Source organism: Bos grunniens, chromosome 3, assembly GCF_055505025.1.
Source record: "Bos grunniens cultivar Pamir isolate PY7600 chromosome 3, Bosgru_T2T1.0, whole genome shotgun sequence".
Lineage (NCBI taxonomy): Eukaryota > Metazoa > Chordata > Mammalia > Artiodactyla > Bovidae > Bos > Bos grunniens.
Window position 1 is genome coordinate 82,026,814 of NC_141167.1, and position 23,587 is coordinate 82,050,400.

At 39.5% G+C, this 23,587-nt stretch overlaps 1 long non-coding RNA gene across 1 annotated transcript; it reads left to right on the top strand.

Annotated features, from left to right (window-relative positions):
• Window positions 1–142: 142 nt before the first annotated feature.
• LOC147375926 (uncharacterized) lies at window positions 143–17,687 on the top strand. The gene is made up of 3 exons (XR_015161615.1): window positions 143–336; window positions 431–578; window positions 17,482–17,687. It is a non-coding gene; the product is annotated as an uncharacterized LOC147375926 (long non-coding RNA).
• Window positions 17,688–23,587: the final 5,900 nt, after the last annotated feature.

Here is a 23,587-nt window from a genome sequence, read left to right on the forward strand (position 1 = left end):
TTGGGGTTATCAAGAGTTATCCACTTACCTTAACATGTTTACCTTTTTTGAAGCTGTGCTGTATAGGTTGCTGATGAGATTCTTGAGAAGTCGTCATGAACTCAGAATTGAGGCTAAAGCATGCTGCTTTCTCTTTTCCCAGAGTCAGTCCCAAAGTCAGTCTCATGCACAGGTGATGCTACTGATGTGCTCAATGTAGCTTGCAGATGGGTGATTAGAAACTCGTTACAAACTGTGAATGGATGCAAAAATCTTAGCTCCTTTCTGGAATGCCTAGATGTTATGAAACTGCCCAGTCACCATAAATCTCTTTCTGAAGTGCATATTTTCTTTAATGTAAGTATATTTTGGAATAGATTTGGAATTTATATTATTTAATAATTTAACAATTTTTTTGTATTCTTATTTAATTTGTATTTTCATTGTGTAGAGCAGACAGAAAGATGCTGAGTCAAACAACTATTGAAGAGAAATACAAAGAAAATATCAAGGAAAAAATGACTGGCAAAAGCACTGCTGATAATTTCTATACCTTCACATTTCCAAGGCAGGATCAAGCAAATGGGCTGTGAGAACTGGTAAGAATGAAAGGATAAGATGAGAAGTTGATGCTGTTTGGTTGTCAGCATGAGAATTGCTAAGACTTAGATGCCAATGTCTGAGGGAAGAAAAATACAGAAATATGCTGAGTATCCAAGGCAAATGATGTGCATTCAGGTCCAGGTACCTTCTTGGACTTTCCTGATGGAAAGCATGCATATTTGGAAAATATCAGCAGAGGAAAGAGTGTTTACCTGGAGCAGAGTGAACAAGGAAAAGTGCAAAATGATATAAGCCATAAAGTGGAATTGGGGACCAAATCATTTAGGTTTTTATAGGCAATTATAAAGACACTGGATTTTACTTTGGTATAAGAGGATTTTTAAGGGTTTTAAGTAAATGAAAAATATTAAAAAAAAAAAAAAAACCTTTAAGGAATAAAAGTGAATGTAGAGAAATAGAATAAGAAGGCAATACAATGAAAGAGGCAAGAAATGATGGTTGGTTGAACTATAATAGTATCTTAAAAGTTGGTGAGGAAAGATCAATACTGGCTATAAACTGATGGTACACAACATACTTCTGAATTGGATGTGAAGTATGTGAGAAACAGATAAGCCACAGATGATGTCAGGATTTTATCTTGAGCTCCTAAAGTAAGGGAAAATTTTTTTAAAGAAAGACCGTTCATTATTAGTGGTGGGAGAATCAAGAGATTGTTTTTGAACCTGTTACATTATTTAAGCAAGCTAAATATCAAGCTAAACATTCCTTTATTTGGGCTTCCCAGGTGGTGCTAATGGTAAAGAATCCATCTGCCAATGTAGGAGACATGAGATGTGGGTTGCATCCCTAGGTTGGGAATATATCCTGGAGGAGAGCATGGCAACCCACTCTGATATTCTTGCCTGGAAATTTTCATGAACAGAGGAACCTGGCAGGCTACAGTAAATGGGGTCACAAAGAATTAAACATGACTCAAGCAACTTAGCACACATGCAAACATCCAGGGGAATTTTGAATAGGCAATTTGATGTACCAAACCTGTACATTCTGAGATGTAGAGGAATCAAATATGTGGTTGGGAAAGAGACAGGGTGGTATCTCAGAAGCCAAATGTAGAAAGTGAGTCAATAAAATGGAACTATCAAATTGCCCTAAAGGTTTGAGTATGGTGAGAACTGGGTTTAGTTTAGTCATGATATTGTCACTAACTACCCAACAATCTTGTGATTCAGTTCAGTTCAGTTCAGTCACTCAGTCGTGTGAGCTGCTTTTTTAATGGCTGCAGCCATTAAAAGACGCTTACTCCTTGGAAGGAAAGTTATGACCAACCTAGATAGCATATTCAAAAGCAGAGACATTACTTTACCAACAAAGGTCCGTCTAGTCAAGGCTATGCTTTTTCCAGTGGTCATGTATGGATGTGAAAGTTGGACTGTGAAGAAAGCTGAGCACCGAAGAATTGATGCTTTTGAACTGTGGTGTTGGAGAAGACTCTTGAGAGTCCCTTGGACTGCAAGGAGATCCAACCAGTCCATTCTGAAGGAGATCAGCCCTGGGATTTCTTTGGAAGGAATGATGTTAAAGCTGAAATTCCAGTACTTTGGCTACCTCATGCGAAGAGTTGACTCATTGGAAAGGACTCTGATCCTGGGAGGGATTTGGGGCAAGAGGAGAAGGGGACGACAGAGGATAAGATAGCTGGATGGCATCACTGACTCGATGGACATGAGTGTGAGTGAACTCCAGGAGTTGGTGATGGACAGGGAGGCCTGGCGTGCTGCAATTCATGCGGTCGCAAAGAGTGGGACACGACTGAGCAACTGAACTGAGTTGAACCCAACCATCTTCCTTTTAGTTGAGGAGAGACTGCATTCCTACTGGAATGAGATTAAAGAGAATTCAGTTCAGCTCAGTCTCTCAGTCGTGTCCTACTCTTTGCTACCCCATGGACTGCAGCACACCAGACCATCCTGTCCATCCCCAACTCCCAAAGTTTACTCAAACTCATGTCTATTGAGTCAGTGATGCCATCCAACGATCTCATCCTCTGTCATCGCCTTCTCCTCCCGCCTTTAATCCTCCCCAGCATCAGGGTCTTTTCAAATGAGTCAGTTCTTCACATAAGATGGCCAAAGTATTGGAGTTTCAGCTTCAGCATCAGTCTTTCCAATGAATATTCAAGATGGATTTCCTTTAGGATGGACAGGTTGGATCTCCCTGTAGTCCAAGGGACTTTCAAGAGTCTTCTCCAACACCACAGTTCAAAAGCATCAATTCTTCAGCACTCAGCTTTCTTTATAGTCCAACTTTCATATCCATACATGTCTACTGGAAAACCCATGGTTTTGGCTAACAGACCTTGGTCGCCAAAGTAATGTCTCTGCTTTTTAATATGCTGTCTAGGTTGGTCATACCTTTTCTTCCAAGGAGCAGGCATTTTTTAATTTCAAGGCTGCAGTCACCATCTACAGTCATTTTTGAGGCCAAAAAAAGTCAGCCACTGCTTCCACTGTTTCCCCATCTATTTGCCATGAAGTGATGGGACCAGATGCCATGATCTTAGTTTTCTGAATGTTGAGTTTTAAGCTAACTTTATATCTCCTCTTTCACTTTCATCAAGGGGCTCTTTAGTTCTTCACTTTCAGCCATAAGGGTCATGCCATCTGTGTATCTGAGGTTATTGATATTTCTCCTGGCAATTTTGATTCCAGCTTGTGCTTCATCCTTCTCAGCATTTCTCATGATGTACTCCGCATATAAGTTAAATAAGCAAGGTGGCAATATACAGCCTTGAACTACTCCTTTCCCAATTTGGAACCATGTTATTCCACATTCAGTTATAACTGTTGCTTCTTGACCTGCATGCAGATTTCTCAAGAGCCAAGTCAGGTAATCTGGCATTCCCATCTCTTGAAGAATTTTCCACAGTTTGTTGTGGTCCACACAGTCAAAGGCTTTGACATAGTCAATAAAGCAGAAGTATATGTTTTTCTGGAACTCTCTTGCTTTTTTGATGATCCAAACAGATGTTGGCAATTTGATCTCTGGTTCCTCTGCCTTTTCTAAATCCAGCTTGAACATCTTGAAGTTCACAGTTCACATACTGTTGAAGCCTGACTTGGAGAATATTGAGCATTACTTTGTTAGTGTGTGAGATGAGTGCAATTGTGCAGTAGTTTGAGCATTCTTTAGCATTACCTTTCTTTGGGATTGGAATGAAAACTGAAATTTCCAGTCCTGTGGCCACTTTTGAGTTTTTCAATTTGCTGACATATTGAAAGCAGCACTTTCACAGCATCATCTTTTAAGATTTTTTTTTTTTGGGGGGGGGGGAGGTTCAAATAAATTTTATTATTTTTTTTCTTTTTATTTTAATTGGATGCTAATTACTTCACAATATTGTAGTGGTTTGTGCCATACATTGACATGAATCAGCCACGGGTATACATGTGTTCCCCATCCTGAAACCCTTCCCACCTCCCTTCCAACCCATTCCTCAGGGTCATCCCAGTGCACCAGCCCTGAGCACCCTGTCTCATGCATTGAACCTGGAGTGGTGATCTGTTTCACATATGATAATATACATGTTTCAATGCCATTCTCTCAAATCATCCCACTCTTGCTTTCTCTCACAGAGTTCAAAAGACTGTTATATACATCTGTGTCTCTTTTGCTGTCTCACATATAGGGTCATCATTATCATCTTTCTGAATTCCATATATATGTGTTAATATACTGTATTGGTGTGTTTCTTTCTGACTTACTTCACTCTGTATAATACACTCCAGTTTCATCCACATCATTAGAACTGACTCAAACACATTCTTTTTAACTGCTGAGTAATATTCCAGTGGACCAAGATAATCAAGATGGCATGATCACTGACCTACAGCCAGACATCCAGGAATGTGAAGTCAAGTGGGCCTTAGAAAGCATCACTATGAACAAAGCTAGTGGACGTGATGGAATTCCAGTTGAGCTGTTTCAAATCCTGAAAGATGATGCTGTGAAAGTGCTGTACTCAATATGCCAGCAAATTTGGAAAACTCAGCAGTGGCCACAGGACTGGAAAAGGTCAGTTTTCATTCCAATCCCAAAGAAAGGCAATGCCAAAGAATACTCAAACTAGCACACAATTGCACTCATCTCACATGCTAGTAAAGTAATGCACAAAATTCTCCAAGCCAGGCTTCAGCAATATGTGAACCGTGAACTTCCAGATGTTCAAGCTGGTTTTAGAAAAGGCAGAAGAACCAGAGATCAAATTGCCAACATCCGCTGGATCATCGAAAAAGCAAGAGAGTTCCAGAAAAAAAACATCTATTTCTGCTTTATTGACTATGCCAAAGCCTTTGACTGTGTGGATCACAATAAACTGTGGAAAATTCTGAAAGAGATGGGAATACCAGACCACCCGACCTGTCTCTTGAGAAACCTGTATGCAGGTCAGGAAGCAACAGTTCGAACTGGACATGGAACAACAGACTGGTTCCAAATAGGAAAAGGAGTACGTCAAGGCTGTATATTGTTACCCTGCTTATATAACATCTATGCAGAGTACATCATGAGAAACGCTGGGCTGGAAGAACCACAAGCTGGAATCAAGATTGCCGGCATAAATATCAACAACCTCAGATATGCAGATGATACCACCCTTATGGCAGAAAGTGAAAAGGAACTAAAAAGCCTCTTGATGAAAGTGGAAGAGGAGAGTGAAAAAGTTGGCTTAAAGCTCAACATTCAGAAAGCAAAGATCATGGTATCCAGTCCCATCACTTCATGGGAAATAGATGGGGAAACAGTGGAAACAGTGTCAGACTTTATTTTTCTGGGCTCCAAAATCACTACAGATGGTGACTGCAGCCATGAAATTAAAAGGCGCTTACTCCTTGGAAGGAAAGTTATGACCAACCTGGATAGCATATTCAAAAGCAGAGACATTACTTTGCCAACAAAGGTTCATCTAGTCAAGGCTATGGTTTTTCCTGTGGTCATGTATGGATGTGAGAGTTGGACTATGAAGAAGGCTGAGAGCGGAAGAATTGATGCTTTTGAACTGTGGTGTTGGAGAAGACTCTTGAGAGTCCCTTGGACTGCCAGAAGATCCAACCAGTCCATTCTAAAGGAGCTCAGCCCTGGGATTTCTTTGGAAGGAATGATGCTAAAGCTGAAAGTCCAGTACTTTGGCCACCTCATGCGAAGAGTTGACTCACTGGAAAAGACTCTGATTCTGGGAGAGTTTGGGGGCAAGAGGAGAAGGGGACGACAGAGGATGAGATGGCTGGATGGCATCACCGACTCGATGGATGTGAGTCTGAGTGAACCCCAGGAGTTGGTGATGGACAGGGAGGCCTGGCATGCTGCGATTCATGGAGTCACAAAAAGTCAGACACGAGTGAGCAACTGATGTGATCTGATGATCCCATTGCCATTTACTTTGTTGTTTTGAGTTCAAGTTTATATACCTTTTCTGTGTTTCCTGTCTAGAGAAGATCCTTTAGCACTTGTTGAAGAGCTGGTTTGGTGGTGCTGAATTCTCTAAGCTTTTGCTTGTCTGTAAAGCTTTTGATTTCTCCTTCATATTTGAATGAGATCCTTGCTGAGTACAGTAATCTGGGTTGTAGGTTTTTCTCTTTCATCACTTTAAGTATGTCCTGCTATTCCCTTCTGACTTGAAGAGTTCTATTGAAAAATCAGCTGTTCCTTATGGGAATCCCCTTGTGCATTATTTGTTGTTTTTCCCTTGCTGCTTTTAATATTTGTTCTTTGTGTTTGATCTTTGTTAATGTAATTAGTATGTGTCTTGGGGTGTTTCATCCTGGGTTTATCCTGTTTTGAACTCTCTGGGTTTCTTGGACTTGGGTAGCTATTTCCTTCTCCATTTTAGGGAAGTTTTCAACTATTAGCTCTTCAAGTATTTTCTCATGGCCTTTCTTTTTGTCTTCTTCTTCTTCTGGGACTCCTATGATTTGAATGTTGGGGCATTTGACATTGTCCCAGAGGTCTCTGAGGTTGTCCTCATTTCTTTGAATTCTTTTTTCCTCTCTGCTTCATTTATTTCTACCATTCTACCTTCTATCTCCCTTATCCTATCTTCTGCCTCAGTTATTCTACTGTTGGTTCCTACAGAGTATTTTGAATCTCATTTATTGTGTTATTCATTACTGATTGACTCTTTTTTATTTCTTCTAGGTCATTGTTAAACTTTTCTTGCATCTTCTCAATTCTTGTCTCCAGGCTATTTATCTGTAACTCCATTTTATTTTCAAGATTTTGAATCATTTTTACTATCATTCTGAATTCTTTTTCAGGTAGACTCCTTATCTCCTCCTCTTTTGTTTGGTTTGGTGGGCATTTATCATGTTCCTTTACCTGCTGAGTATTTCTCTGCCTTTTCATCTTGTTTAGATTGCTGTATTTGGGGTGGCCTTTCTACATTCTGGCCATTTGTGGTTCCTCTTTATTGTGGAGGTTCCTCCCTGTGGGTGGGGTTGGACGAGTGGCTCGTCAAGGTTTCTTGGTTAGGGAAGCTTGTGTTGGTGTTCTGGTGGGTGGAGCTTGATTTCTTCTCTCTGGAGTGCAGTGAAGTGTCCAGTAGTGAATTTTGAGATGTCTGTGGGTTTGGTGTGACTTTGGGAAGCCTGTGTATTAAAGCTCAGGGCTATGTTCCTATGTTGCTGGAGAATTTGTGTGGTATGTCTTGCTCTGGAACTTATAGGCTCTTGGGTGGACCTTGGTTTCCGTGTAGGTATGGAGGTTTTTGGATGAGCTCTTACTGATTAATATTCCCGGAAGTCAGGAGTTCTCTGGTGTTCTGAGGTTTTGAACTTAAGCCTCCTACCTCTGGTTTTCAGTCTTATTCCTACAGTAGCCTCAAGACTTCTCCATCCATACGATACCAACGATAAAACACCTAGGTTAATGGAGAAAAGATTCTCCACAATGAGAGACACCCAGAAAAGTTCTCTGAGTTACATGGAGAAGAGAAGAGGGAGGAGGGAGATAGAGGTGACCAGGGGGAGAAGAAAGGGACTCAAAAGGGGAGAGAGCAATCTATCCAGTAATCAAATCCCTATGTGCTCTCCACAGCCTGGAACACCCAGAGGTTCACAGAGTAACATAGAAAAGAGAAGAGGGAGGACGGAGATAGAGGTGACTAGGAGGAAAAGAGGGAGAGTCAAAAGAAGAGAGACAGAACTAGCCAGTAATCAGTTCCCTAAGTGTTCTCCATAGCATGGAATACCCAAAGAGATTCACAGAGTTTGGTAGGGAAGAGAAGGGGGAGGGAGGAGATAGAGGTGACCTAGGGGGGAAAGGAGCCTGGTAGGCTGCAGTCCATGGGGTCGCAAAGAGTTGGACACGACTGAGCGACTTCACTTTCATTTTTCACTTTCATGCATTGGAGAAGGAAATGGAACCCACTCCAGTGTTCTTGCCTGGAGAATCCCAGGGACGGCGGAGCCTGGTGGGCTGCCGTCTATGGGGTCGCACAGAGTCGGACACGACTGAAGCGACTTAGCAGCAGCAGCAACAGGGGAGAAAAAGGAGAGTCAAAAGGGGGACAGGGCAATCAAGCCAATAATCACACTCCTAAGTAAAAATGGGTACTGAAGATTGGATTCTTAAAGGTATAAAATTTATAACAAATTCCAAAAAACAAAGATTAAAAATTTAGAGGTTAGACTCTCAAAACTACAATATTTTTTTTAAAAATCACAAAAGTTATAAAAAAAAATATATGAAGTTTGCTTTAAAAATAGGGTCTTTTTTTTGGCAAGGTAATAGTAGGTTATAAAAATGAAAATTAAAGGAGTAATAGAGGACTTAAAAGTAAAAAAAAAAATAAATTAAAAAAATGATAATAGTAAAAATATATCTAAGAATTTCTCTGGAGCTGTTGTGGGCAGTGTGGGGTCAGTCAGTTCAGTTTCAGATGGTTTCTTGTTCCAGCTATACTTCTCAAGATCTATAGGCCCCTTCCAATGTAGTCGGTGCTAACTACAGGGTTTTAATCTGTTGCACCTGTCGCTTCCAAAGCAGTTCCTCTGTTTGTTTTGTCTTCTTCTGTTTGCAAGTCTCTTCAGCGTCTAATTTCTGCCCTGACACAAGGGGGCGAAGGTGGTCACTTATTTAGGCTCATTTCTTCAGTTGTGCGGTGGGGAGGGAGGAACACTGGAAACTAATATCACCGGCATGTGTGGGGAGTGCTCGCAGTGTCTCGGCCACAATGGGTTTGCCCCAGCTCACGACATGTGTGCTTTCCCAGTCTACACTGCTCAGGCTCCAGGTTGCTCTGTAGGGGAACTGTCTAAAGTGGGCCCTGGTTTGTGTGTACTTCCCAGGTCTAGGCCACTCAGGTTCAGGTTCTCAGGTACTCCACAAAGGCACAAACTCGGTTGGGCCTGTGTTTTGTGCCATCACAGGTCTGAGCAGCTCAGGCGACAAGATGCTTGGTGAGCACACACTCCCCACGTGCGGTTTGTCTTATTGCCTCCCCCATCCCAGCTGCTCGGTTTCCTGGGTGTGCAGCGGGAGCACCATCTCAGGTGTGCTTTGTGTCTCTTCTAGGGAGCTGATCTCTGGTTGCAACCCTCCTGGCAGATGTCAACCGTCCAGGATCCCAGGAAGACTTGTTTAGCAACTGAGGGCCTGCTCACAGCTTGATGGAGGATGCCATCTCTGGGGCCGAGATTGTCCCTTTCCAGCTCTGGCTGCTGCCTACCTCTGGTGGGGGTTGGGCCAGTCTGCAGCTCTCCTCTGGTATTCACTCAGTCCTTTGTTCTGTGAGTGGGCCCGCAGTGCCTTAGGTTAGTGTTTTTCACAGGAAATTTCTCTCTCTCTCTCTCTCTCTTTTTTCTCTCTTTCTGGCTATCTCACAGTTTGGGTTGCAATCTCATGTTAGCTTCCTCAGATTGCCCTCAGGGCATTCAGGCTGGGTCCATGCCTCCCTGTTCAGCCCTCACTTGCTGGTGGCAGATGCGAGCCTCTGGCGTACTTCTCACTGGGAGTTGCTGTAAGGGACGTAATCTGTGGGTTTTATTTATTTGTTTATTTATTTTTCCTCCTGGTTATGTTGACCTCTGAGATTCCAAAACTCCCCACAGACCCGCTGGTGAGCAGATTTCCTAGTGTCTGGAAACTTATCCTCTTTTAGGACTCCTGCCCAGGACGGGTCTCCATCTCTAACTCTTTTGTCTGTCTCTTAATCTTTTATTTTTGTCCTACCTCCCTTTGAAGACAAAGGTCTGCCTTTCTGGATGCCTGATGTCCTCTGCCGGTGTTCAGAAGTTGTTTTGTGGAATTTGCTCAGCATTCAAATGTTTTTTCGATGAATTTGTGGGGGAGAAAGTTATCTCCCCGTCCTCTTCCTCCGCCATCTTAGGACCACCCTTCCATCTTTTAGAATTTCAAATAGCTCACCTGGAATTCCAGCACCTCCACTGTTTTGTTTGTAGTGATACTTCCTAAGGCCCACTTGACTTTGCATTCCAAGGTATCTGGCTCTAGGTGAGTGATCACACCATCGTGATTATCTTGATAGTGAAGATCATTTTTGTATAGTTCTTCTGTGTATTCTTGCCACCTCTTCTTAATATTTTCTGCTTCTGTTAGGTCTATACCACTTGTGTCTTATACTGTGTCCATCTTTGCATGAAATGGTCCCTTTGTATCTAATTTTCTTTAAGAGATCTCTAGTCTTTCCCACTCTATTGTTTTCCTCTATTTCTTTGCATTGAACACTGAGGAAGGATTTCTTATCTCTCCTTGCTATTCTTTGGAATTCTGCATTCAAATGAGTATATCTTTCCTTTTTACCTTTGCTTTAACTTCTCTTCTTTCCTCAACTATTTGTAAGGCCTCCTCAGACAACCATTTTGCCTTTTTACATTTCTTTTTCTTGGGGATGGTCTTGATCACTGCCTCTTGTACAATGTCACAAACCTCCATCCTTAGTTCTTCAGGCACTCTGCCTGTCAGATCTAATCCCTTGAATCTATTTGTCACTTCCACTGTGTAGTAATAAGGGATTTGATTTAGGTCATACGTGAGGGGTCTGGTGGTTTTCCCTACTTTTTTCAATTTAAGTCTGAATTTGGCAATAAGGAGTTCATGATCTGAGTCACAGTCAGCTCCTTTTTTTGTTTTTGCTGACGGTATAGAGCTTCTCCATCTTCGGCTGCAAAGAATGTAATCAATCTGATTTGGGGGTTGAGTATCTGGTGATGTCCATGTGTAGAGTCTCCTCTTGTGTTGTTGGAAGAGGGTGCTTGCTATGACCAGTGTATTCTCTTGGCAAAACTTTATTATCCTTTGTCCTTCGTCCTTTGTCCTTCATTCTGTATTCCAAGGCCAAATTTACCTGTTATTCCACGTATTTCTGACTTCCTACTTTTGCGTTCCAGGGCCCTATAATGAAAAGGACATCTGTTTTGGCTGTAAGTTCTAGAAGGTCTTGTAGGTCTTAATAAAACCATTCAAATTCAGCTTCTTCAGCATTACTGGTTAGGGCATAGCCTTGGGTTACTGTGATATTGAATGGTTTGCCTTGGAAATGAACAGAGATCATTCTGTCGTTTTTAAGATTTCATCCAAATACTGCATTTTGGACTCTTTTGTTGACTATCATGGCTACTCCATTTCTTCTAAGAGATTCTTGCCCACAGTAGTAGATATAGTGGTCATTTGAGTTAAATTCACCCATTCCAGTCCATTTTAATTCACTGATTCCTAAAATGTCAGTGTTCACTCTTGCCATCTCCTGTTTGACCACTTTAAATTTACCTTGATTCATAGACCTAATATTCCAGGTTCCTATGCAATATTGCATTTTACAGCATCGGACTTTACTTCCATCACCAGTTACATCCACAACTGGGTGTTGTTGTTGCTTTGGCTGTGTCTTTTCATTCTTTCTTCTCCTCTGAGCTCCAGCAGCATATTGGGTACCTACTGACCTGGGGAGTTCATCTTTCAGTGTCCTATCTTTTTGCCTTTTCATACTGTTCATGGGGTTCTCAAGGCAATAATATTGAAATGGTGTGCCATTCCCTTCTCCAGTGGACCATGTTTGGTTAGAACTCTCCACCATTAAAGAGAATAGAAAGAGATAAATAAGAAGTTGCTCCTGGCTAGAAGCTAAACTGTAAAGGAGAGTAAACAAGTGAATGATATCTATAAAGGGATATAGGTGGGGGCAGGGGGTGTGGAGAACGAGGAATTTTTTTTTCTCCAAAAATGAGAACCAAAAGCCAAGTATCTAATTTTTTTCTTGATGAAAGTGAAAGAGGAGAGTGAAAATGTTGGCTTAAAGCTCAACATTCAGAAAACTAAGATGATGGCATCCAGTCCCATCACTTCATGGCAAATAGATGGGGAAACAGTGGAAACGGTAGCTGACTTTATTTTTCTGGGCTCCAAAATCACTGCAGATGGTGACTGCAGCCATGAAATTAAAAGACGCTTACTCCTTGAAAGGAAAGTTATGACCAACCTAGATAGCATATTGAAAAGCAGAGACATTACCTTGCCAACAAAGGTCTGTCTAGTCAAGGCTATGGTTTTTCCAGTGGTCATGTATGGATGCGAGAGTTGGACTATAAAGAAAGCTGAGAGCCGAAGAATAGATGCTTTTGAACTGTGGTATTGGAGAAGACTCTTGAGAGTCCCTTGGATTTCAAGGAGGTCCAACCAGTCCATCCTAAAGGAGATCAGTCCTAGGTGTTCATTGGAAGGACTGATGTTGAAGCTGGAACTCCAATATTTTGGCCACCTGATGCAAAGAGTTGACTCATTTGAAAAGACCCTGATGCTGGGGAAGATTGAGGGCAGGAGGAGAAGGGGACGACAGAGGATGAGATGGTTGGATGGCATCACTGACGCAATGGACGTGGGTTTGGTTGAACTCCGGGAGTTCAACTCAGGGAGGCCTGGCATGCTGCGGTTCATGGGGTCGCAAAGAGTCAGACACGACTGAACGACTGAACTGAACTGAACTGAATTAGTTTTTGGAGTTGAGAATCTATTTATATTAATACTTATTTAAGCCTTCCTTGGTTTTCCTAACTGGATAGTTTACATATAGCTGAATTTTCATTCCAAGTAGCAGAGACAAAATAAAAGACAAAGATTGATTTTGTTGAAAAATCATAAGAAAACTGCAGTTATACTCTTAGAAAACTTAGAAATTCATGATATATGGTTAAAATTTAAATGTAAGTCTGAAAGATTTCAACACTGGACCTAGTGTTTTGGTAAGGAGCCCACAAAATCTAGTATAATATTCCATTGCCTGAAGATGAAAAAATGAAGTCATTATACCTTTAATGTGTGACATAAGTAAAGATAAAATGATACCTTCCAAATCAAAAGATTGGGAGTCACAATTTAGGCCTATAAAATATGCCTATCTCATTATTGAATCTAACTAATAAATTCATCAAACTATACTCTTTGAATTTCTAATTTTGTACAAAGTGATGCACAAAATTAAAAAATGTATTGACTCTAAACAATTGTAATTTGCATCCTGTGCCTTAAGATAGGTTTTGAAAGTTATTTGAATAGAGTTTTATTGGGATCCGATAGTATCTTCTTCAGGATACAAATTAGTTTTAAGTCTATATCTTGATTTACATAGCAATTACTTTTTTATTAGTTAGAAGTTGACAATTTACTGTACTTTCTTATTTGCATTATCTTAGTTTTAGAGTCAATAATAGCAATAAAATACCCTAATTGATCTCGGGTAGCCTTGGCCTGCAACGGCTTGAAGTGAGACTTGGGATCCCAGAGTTTGGGGCCAGGTTGTGGCAGTTAAAGCACCAGATCCTAGCCACTAGGCCAGTGGTCAGTGACAAGGGCCCTGGCCCTTTGGCTTTGCAGAAAAGAATTTCCACAAAGATAGAAAGTAGTGAAACAAGTAAAGGACTTATTAAGGGGGGAAAATGTATGGTATATGTGGATAGACACATGGGCAAACTCAGAGAGAGAGTCCCTGAGTCACACCCTTGTAGCAGCTTGAATTACTTTTTTGGGACATTTCTTCTGGGCTTCCCTGGTATTAAATCTCAGGATTCTCCCATGTGTGCACACTTATCCCTTAGCCAAGATGAATTTTACTGAAAAGGTGTATAGGTAGAGGCCATACCTTGATGTAACTCCCCTTTGGCCTCCAAGGAGTCTTTTCTGTGCATATATGGTCAGGGAGATCGCCTGACTTCAAGAATAAGAAATACATGGTCTGGGCAGGGCCCAGCCTTCTCCCTTGTATTCTGCTATTCTCCTCTTGGAGTTTCAGTCCATAGGGAGTGAATCTCCAATTGCCTTACACTGGAGAGGGGCTCACATCTGTCTTCTGTCTCATGATCAGGAAAGTCCTGGTATTTACAATTGAGATAGCAGCAAATAAGGTGACAGATAGTCTTTATCTGATAAAAATACATGCAAAGCAGCTTTTTTTTTGTATTTTTCAGTAGAATAATAAGAAATAGATTAGTTTCCTTCTCTTTGTTCCCTTCTCAAAACTTTACAACTGTTTACCTACATACACTATAGCTTCTGATTACATAGAAGGTGATTCACACTATTTGGAGAAATACATTATATTTTTAGGATTATAGCATATTTTTTTGTGAACATTTATAGAATAATATGGAATAATAAAGAATTATATCTTAAAAATACAGTGCACATTAACAATTCCTTGAAAATACTTTATAATAAATATTTCTTATAATTTTTAGGTAACTTTGTAGTTTTTGTGTTTAACTTATTCTTGAATTTATTATAATTTGGGCTCTTTTCTTAGCATCCAACCACCTAGTTGTCATTGTTCAGTCACTCAGTTATTTCTGACTCTTTGAGACCCCATAGACTGCAATATGCCAGGCTTCCCTGTCCTACACAATCTCCTGGAAGTCACGTCCATTGAATCAGTGATGGCATCCAACCATCTCATCCTCTGTCTTCCCCTTCACCTCCTGACTTCAAGTGTCCCCAGCATCAGGGTCTTTTCCAATGAGTCAGCTCTTCACATCAGGTGGCCAAAGTATTGGAGTTTCAGCATCAATCCTTCCAATGAATATTCATGGTTGATTTCCTTTAGGATTGACTGCTTTGATCTCGTTGTAGTCCAAGGGTCTCTCAAGCATCTTCTCCAGCACCACAGTTTGAAAGCATCCATTCTTTGGTGCTCAGCCTTTTTTACGGTCCAACTCTCACATCCATACATGACTACTTGAAAAACCATAGCTTTGACTACATGGACATTTGTTGGCAAAGTAATGTCTCTGCTTTTTAATATGCTGTCTAGTTTTGTCATAGCTTTTCTTTCAAGGTGCAAACATCTTTTAATTTCATGGCTGCAGTCACTAACTACCTAAATAGCTTTAATAGAAATTGCCATTTAACTCCTAAGTCTGTCTCTTTCTTTCTGTGTTTTAGTTTACAATGTCCAGGGAATCTGTCTGGCATTTTACACTTTATACACAACTCTTCCTTCTTGGGACTCCCTCATCTCCAGGCTTCTGTGACAATACAGCTTTCAGATCTCTAACCTTTTTGAATTATCTTTCTCAGTTTCTTATTTATCTGCTTGTTTGATTTAAAATTTTAAATTCTTTGTTCATTTTTTGTTTCTACTCTTTCTTATCCTGATCTTTAGATATTTTTTTATCCTGAAGATAATGTCTTTTGCATCAGGTGATGTCTTAATTTTTTTTTTTTTTTTTTTTTTAACTCTACCAGGATTTAACTCTGACTTTGCATTAGAATCACCTGGGAAGGTTACGAACAGTATTGTTTGGCTCCACCCACAGAGATGTTGCTTCAGAATTCCTGGGGTGGATCCTGGGTGTTTTTATTTTTTTTAAAGCTCCCTAGGTAATTTGAAAGTGTAGCCATATTTGAGAACCCATGCTATTTACATTCTCTGGGAGTGATCTCATCCACTCATAAAGCTTCAACTACCTGCTCTACTCAGATTTATAAATATGGATCAGCAGCTTTAGCTTCTCTCCTGAGCCACAGGCTTGTTATAGATAATTGCTCAGTTTGGATTCCTTCCTTCCTTCACTCCGTGAATGTTTTAGAGTGCTACCAAGGGCTAGGTGTTCTGCTAGATGTAGGGATTCAGAAATGAGGTAGATATTAGTCCTGCCCTCAGGGAATGTAAGTAGTATATGAAATAAAGACAAATAAATAAACAACTAAGTACTATACTGTCATAGGCACAACAGAGGTAAAAGGAGAATGTAGGATATACACCTAATCCAGATTAGGCAGACTTGTACAACTCAGGGGAATTTTGTCTCAGATAAGTACAAAAGATAAAATATGTCTCAAAATATGGAAATATATTTTGCAGATGTGAAAGATGGTGGTGATAGGGGGAGAGAGGGATTATTCACAGTTATAGGAACAAAGAAAACTAGGCTATATCTGGGGAAGTACATACAGGTTTCTGTGGAGTAACTATTTCCTCTTCATGATTTCCCAGTAAAATATCAATAGTTCTGTTATTTTTATGACTAAATTTCATAGAACAAATATATCTTTCAGTTAAAAGTTTTGAGTCAAAATTTAAATAAGAAAAATGTTATATTTATGAACTAAAATGCAAAATACTGTGTGGGAAGTTGCCAGTTATATTCTAAAATATAATTGGTAGAATGTCAGATTTATGTGTAGATATTTTTAAAATCACATTAAGTATAAACAGGGAACACACATCTTCACTGCTCCTTGTCCTAAGAGAAGCAGTTACACTCCATTATGCAGTCTATAATATTCTCTGTCACTATCTTGAAGGTTTCAACTGTTTCATTTTTAGCTTTTGTTTTTTCCTGAGTTTTATAATGAATTACAAAAGTTAAGAAAAAAAAAATTGAAATAAAATTCACACAAAAGGTAGCAAGGGGCATGACAAAAGTGATTAAAATGGAAACACTATGGCACCATACAAAGAAAATCAGTAACAAGAATATGAACAAAACTGCATTTTGCAATTCTTTCATGCTAGAGCATCAATGTGCCCTGATTATTTACAAACCCCTTTTGTGATAGAGCTCTTTCAGATGCAGCAAAATGATGGAAACCATCAATTCCTCTGAACTGGATAGTTGGTCTTAAATATTCCCTTTACCACTTATCTTTTCAAGGTCATAAAATTTCTTTTACAAATTTTTGGGGTTATAATCCATGTTTCATGCAATTAACCCATATATGGTGAACAATTCTATCATATTTATATTCATAAAGTTATGCAAACATCAATCACCACAGTCAACTTTAGAACATGTTCACTACCTCAAAAAGAAAACTCGCACTACTTGGCCCCCAACTCCTGAGCCCTCGTCTCCCAACCTTAGGCAATAACTATTGATAATTTACTTTGTGTCTCTGTAATTTGCATGTCTGTATGTGTTTGTTGTTTAATATAAATGGAATCTTAGACTCTGTTGTTCCTTGTGACCAGCTTCTTTCACTTTGTTTTAAGGTTCACCCATGTTGTAGCATACATCTATATTCATTCTTTTTTTACACACACACAAAAAGGCTTATTTTTAGTCATCTTATAACCGCTTTAGTAAAAGTTGATTTCTGTTGGAATCCAATGAATTTAGCTCCTTTACTGTGGTAAAATACATACAAGGTATATCATTTAACCCATTAAAAGTGTACAACTCAGTGGCCTGAATGTTGTGCAACCATCACCACTATCTAGTTCCAGGACTTTTTCATCACCTCAAATGAAAATCCATTAAGTAGACATTCTCATCATCTTCCCTACAGTCTCTGACAATCACCACTCTGTTTCCGTTTCTATGTATCTGCCTATTCTGGATATTTCATATAAATGGAATCATATAATATGTGACCTTCTGTCTCTGACTTCTTTAATTAATTTTGTGTTTTTAATAATGTTTTTCTGATCAGGGACCTGTGGCATCATAATGAACTATAACATGTAAATGGACAAAAGAAGATTTACAACAAGCTTATTGTATAAATTGCTTTTCACAAAAGAAAAAGAAAAAGCTTATTGAGCCTCTGTTATATGCTAGTATCCAGGTCTAAGTATTTGCACGTTTTTCCATCTTTATTGAGCTATAATTTACAAATAAAAACTGTATATATTTAAAGTATAAGACAATTTTATAATATATATACCTTGTGGAATAATCCCCATGATCCAGCTAATTAACATATCCATTACCTTACAGAGTTGCCATTGTTTTTTTGTGTGCGTGTGATCTACACACCAAATTTCAAGTATGCAATTAAAATATTGTTTTATTTAATATTGTGAATACTAACACACTGCTCTACATTACACCTCCAGAATTTATTTATCTTGCATAATGGAAACTTCATATCCTTTGATCACCTCTCCCTATTTCCCCCACCCCAGGCCCTGGCAACTGCCGTTCTGTTATCCGCTTCTATGAATTTTAGATTCCTCTTATAACAGAGACCATACAATATTTGTCTTTCTGTATCCGGTGTATTTCACTTAGCATAATGTCCTCTAGTTTCATTCATATCATTGTAAAAGTCAGGATTTCCTTCATTTTTAAAGCTGAATATTATCCCATGTCTATATAATATTGCATTGTATGTGTATAAAATGTTTACTTTATTTACCAGTTAATGGACATTGCTATTGTTTATACTTTTTGGTTATTACGAGTAATGCTGTTATAAACCCATGTATCTGTGGTCAACCAATTTTCATTCAGGATGCCAAGATCATTCAATAGGAAAAGAATAGCATTTCCTATAAATAGTCTGAGGCATGACTGGATATCCATATTCAAAACAATGAATTTGGACCCATATCTCACACAAAATATAAATATTAACTTAAAATGAATCAGAAACCTAAATATAAGAGCTAAAACTAGAAAACTCATGGGAAGAAAGATAGATGTAAATTTATTGGACCTTGGATTAGACAAAGACTTCTTAATTATGACATCAAAAGCACAAGCCACAAAAGAAAATACAAATAAGTTGAACTTTACTGAAATTAAAAACTTTGGCTCAAAGGAAACCATCAAAAAAGTGAAAAGGTAACCCTGGAAGGGGAGCCAATATTTGCAAATCATATAATTGACAATGGGATAGTACTCATATATAAACAATTCTTATAACTCAACACAAAAGACAAATAACCCAATTTAAAAATTAGTAAACTTAGACATTTTTCCAAAGAAGATACACAACTAGTCAATAAGCCCTAGAAAAAAATACTCAGCATTATTAATCATCAGGAAAAGTGTTAACACCATAATGAAATAACACTTTATACCCACTAGGAAGGCAATTTTTTTTCTTAAGGAAAAGAAAACTGACAAGTTTTAACAAAGATATTTAGAAACTAGAATTATCAGTTTACTGCTGGCAGGAATGTAAAATGGTGCGGCCCCTCTGGAAAACATTTGGTATTTCCTGGAAAAGTTGATAAAGTTACCATAGCATCCAGAATTTAAGCTTGTTAGAATTGCTACCAGCACATCAAGACAACTGAAGATGTGGTCATACAAAAAACCAGCACCATAAACTTACACAGCTCTTGACAACCTGTGTCTACATCAAGCCTATTTCCTTCTCCCTCCTCAAAGTTTTTCACTCCTCAATTTTCTTTCTCACTTGGGAGTAAATTTTTTTTGTGGAGTCACTTTTTTTTTTCTTATTTAATATTTTTCATGAATTTTGTTCTAACAAAAATTCATTTATTTAGTTTAGCTTTGCCTTGCTATATTGTAAATCTTAACATTTATGGCCTGACATACAAACAATGTATGTATCACATAAAAGTCAACTGCTTGATTAACAAACATATTGATAGTTTAGCAATGGAGACATTTTAATTATTGTGCACCCTAATACTATCAATTTTTATAAATCTAAGCTTTTAAATATATTTTATTACAGTTTTCAGAAATGGGTTAGAGATTTTAGCTTGATAATGATGATTCATTTTCTCATTGGAAAATGAGTTCCTGGTTGTCATTTTCATACACTGACTAATTTTAGGGAAAGCATTGCCAATATTATTTGAAAAAAATAGCAACGCCATTATTTCATTGTGCCCAGAAAACAGATCTTCAAGGTACTGACCTGTTGAAAGATGTAGACAGGTTTTAGATCATGAATTGTATCTACCATGATAAAAAAAAAAAAGTATAAAGATGGCTCTGGAAAGTCTTTGAACAATCTTAGTGATATGAATGTATTTGAACTTAGTTAGTCTGCTGTCAATGTTGAGATAGGATGAAAGGGCACTACTGGAGGCAATGGGAGTAGCTAAAAGGCTAAAGTGGTAATCTATGCAAAAAAATCTGAGAACTTTTACAGAAGCAAAGAAAAAGAGGACAGAAAGTAGGTGATGGATTTTAGGAAGTAGACTCAAGTGTATGGGAGGCCAACAAAGGTGAGCATAAAATATTAGCATCCAAACTTGGGTATTTTTCAAAGTTAAAGTAGGCACTAGCGTTAATAACACTGGATAAGCACACATAGCCTGTGTGTTCCAAGGAAAACAGAGACCTATAAACATCCTAATAATCTATCATGGAAAATAATAATAAGAGAAAATATTTCACAAGAACATGTACATGTCGAGTATGGTGGTAAGTATATTCCATAGGTCATACAGCATAATCCAAATACCTATACCCTGAAAGTGAAAGTGTTAATCAGCCGTGTCTAACTGTGACCCCATGGACTGTAGCCCACCAGGCTCCCCTAAATTATTGAAACCGAGTGGAGCCTTGCGGGGCTCCCAGACATAGAAGCCTTTCTGTACCTTATTTCTTGGAGGCAAAACTCCAGCCTCCATGAATCTCTGAGTTTCAAAGGGCTGATTTGAACAGTTGCTGATCAAGGAACAAGCAGCTAAGAAGTCACCTGACACAAGATGAAAGGGAAGAAAGAAGCTCATTAAGATCAGGAGGGCTTCCCTGATAGCTCAGCTGGTAAAGAATCCGCCTGCCATGCAGGAGACCTGGTTCGATCCCTGGGTTGGGAAGATCCCCTGGAGAAGGAAAAGGCTACCCACTTCACTATTCTTGCCTTGAGAATTCCATGGATTGTATAATCTACAGGGTCACAAAGAGTCGGACACAACTGAGCAACTTTCACTCACTCAAGATTAGGAGAAGGACCACCTGAGATGAGATTAGGAGAGTGCAGGCCCTGCTAACACCCTAATCTTGTCAGGGAATCCACCTTTGACTCACTGTTATAAAAACCCTCCTTAAGTTCTCTAGGGTTGAGACACATAGATTTTTGAGGCAGAAGCCTGGTGTGTCTCCCTTTGCCAGGCAAAATAATAAAGCTATTTTTTCCTACTTCACCTCAACCTCTGTCTCCAGGATTGGATTGGATTCAGCTTCAGTGTACAGAGAGGACAAGCTTTCAGTAACATTACTGATAGGGGAGTAACTCTTCCTCAAAATGACGTGCCCAAACAAAATGGGTCATAATATCATGACTGTAAGGTAAGGGAGTTACAGGTGAGGTTCGGAAAAAGAACAAGATCGACACTTTACAGGAACAGATCACCTTTAATGAGGTGAGAAGGGGCAGCCGTCAGATTAGTTGGCTGATGCGCTAAGTCAAGAGAAGAGTAGGTATATATAGAAAACATATATATGCGGAGATACATTGTTTGAGGGGATCTGTTTTTCCTCATGATTATTTTTGATTAGTTAGCTTTCAACAACCGGGGCAAGGAATTCCTGAGACCAGGCAGAGATTGTGATCAGCTGGGAGCTGAACATAATCAATCTTAACGTCCATTCCTTTCTTCGGGGGCAAAAGTTCTTTATTCTGTGGGGAAGACCTGGAGGGGAGTTTTAACTCTAAGCTATTTTGAGCCCTGTAGCTTTCCTTCAGTGACAGCTGTAATTGGCCCTTTCATGAGAAGGAGGTAATGCTCTTATTACTCTATAGGGTAAGGGGGAAATTTGTTTGGCCTCACATGATCCATGTGAGCTCTTTCTGGCTTCTACTTGCACAGTTTTGAAGGTAAATGGACAAGCATAGCAATCTCAATCAGAAAAGAGCCTGATAACAATGTGCTTAGATTCCTCATATCAGGCCACTAAGAAAATAACCTGAAGGCCCCTTCTCTAACACAGGAGTAGAGACAAGTGAAGTGGCTTTCTCCATTTTATTCCAAAAGAAAATCCTTGGTTGAAATTTAGAAAAGTCAGTGGGACAAACAGCAGTGCCCACCACTGTAGCTGGTCTCATTTGAGGCCACAAATAACATTCATCATCTTCTTTCTGTATCCTCACTGTCAGCACTTCTTCTGGCCTTGAAACTGAAAAGAACTCTGTGGGGCTCCCAGGTACAAATCCTTTCTGTGTCCCCTGTTTCTTGTTCACAGGAAACAGGCTTCTTTCAGTTTCCTTGACCTTCCACTGAGTTTCAAAGGGCAGCTTCAAACAGTTGATAATAAGGGAAGGGTGGGGATGCAGAAAAGAGGTAGAAGCAGTCAAGAAACATTAGCGCAGCCTTGGGGGCAAGGATTCGGGTTATGCCTCAAGGAATATACTTAACAACTTCTGAGTAATTTTGTGAGAACTAAGGTCCCCACCCAGGTGGACAAGGTAACTTCAGGCTAAGGACAAGATTCCTAGAGCACAACCCTGTTACCTCTCCAACAACTAGTCAAAAGAAAGTCACATACCCTGCAACACTTTACCCACATTTTGCTTTTCCTTTTCAAGACCTGTTGGTTACCATCCTGTTAGTCCTCCTTTTTGACCACTGTCTATTTCAACTGCTCATGAAGTTTATTTCTGACAGGCTTCAACAGTCTCAGGCTAAATGATTACTAAGTGAAAGTGTTAGTCGTTCAATCCTGTCTGACTCTTTGCAACCCCATGGACTATAGCCTGCCAGACTCCTCTGTCCATGGAATTCTCCAGGCAGGAATACTGAAGGCAATTGCCATTTGCTCTTCCAGTGGATCTTCCAACCCAGGGATTGAACCCGAGTCTCCTGCATTGCAGGCAGATACCAGTTAACGCCTATGACTATGTGGGGGAAGCTAATTTGAGGCATGAAATATCTCAGCTTAGATCAGATAGAGTAGGAGTCCCCAACCTCCTGATAATTTGAGGTGGAGCTGGCTTAATAACGATAGAAATAAAGTGCATATTAAATATAATGCACTGAAACCACCTCAACCCCCACCCTGCCCCCTGTTTGGGGAAAAATCATCTTTTATGATATGAGTACCTGGTGCCAAAAAGTATGGGTACTGATGAAGTAAAGAGAGACTTCTCTATGAGGCAGGACAGCACTTACTCCCAGGAGGAAGTAGTTACAGAAGGAAGAGACCCCCACACTAATTCCCAAGAAATATCTTGGGTATCAATATATGCAGATGACACCACGCTTAAGGCAGAAAGCAAAGAGGAACTAAAGAGCCTCTTGATGAAGGTGAAAGAGGAGAGTGAAAAACCTGGCTTAAAACTCAGCATTCAAAAAACTAAGATCAAGGCATCCGGTCCTATTGTTTCACTGCAAATAGATGGGCGGAAAATGGAAACAGTGTTAGACTATTTTCTTGGGCTCCAAAATCACTGAAGATGGTGGCTGCAGCCATGAAATTAAAAGGCACTTGCTCCTTAGAAATAAAGCTATGACAAACCTAGATATTGTATTAAAAAGCAGAGACATTACTTTGTCAGCAAAGTCCATATAGTCAAAGCTATGGTTTTTCCAGTAGCCATGTATGGATGTGAGAGTCAGACCATAAAAGAAGGCTGAGCACTGAAGAATTGCTTTTAATCTGTGGTGTTGGAGAATACTCTTGAGAGTCCCTTGGACTGGAAGGAGATCCAACCAGTCAATCCTAAAAGAAATCAGTCCTGAATATTCATTGGAAGGACTGATGCTGAAGTTGAAACTCCAATACTTTGGTCACCTAATGCGAAGAGCCAACTTATTAGAAAAGACCCTGATGCTGAGAAAGATTGAAGCCAGGAGGAGAAGGGAACGACAGGGTACAAGATGGTTGGA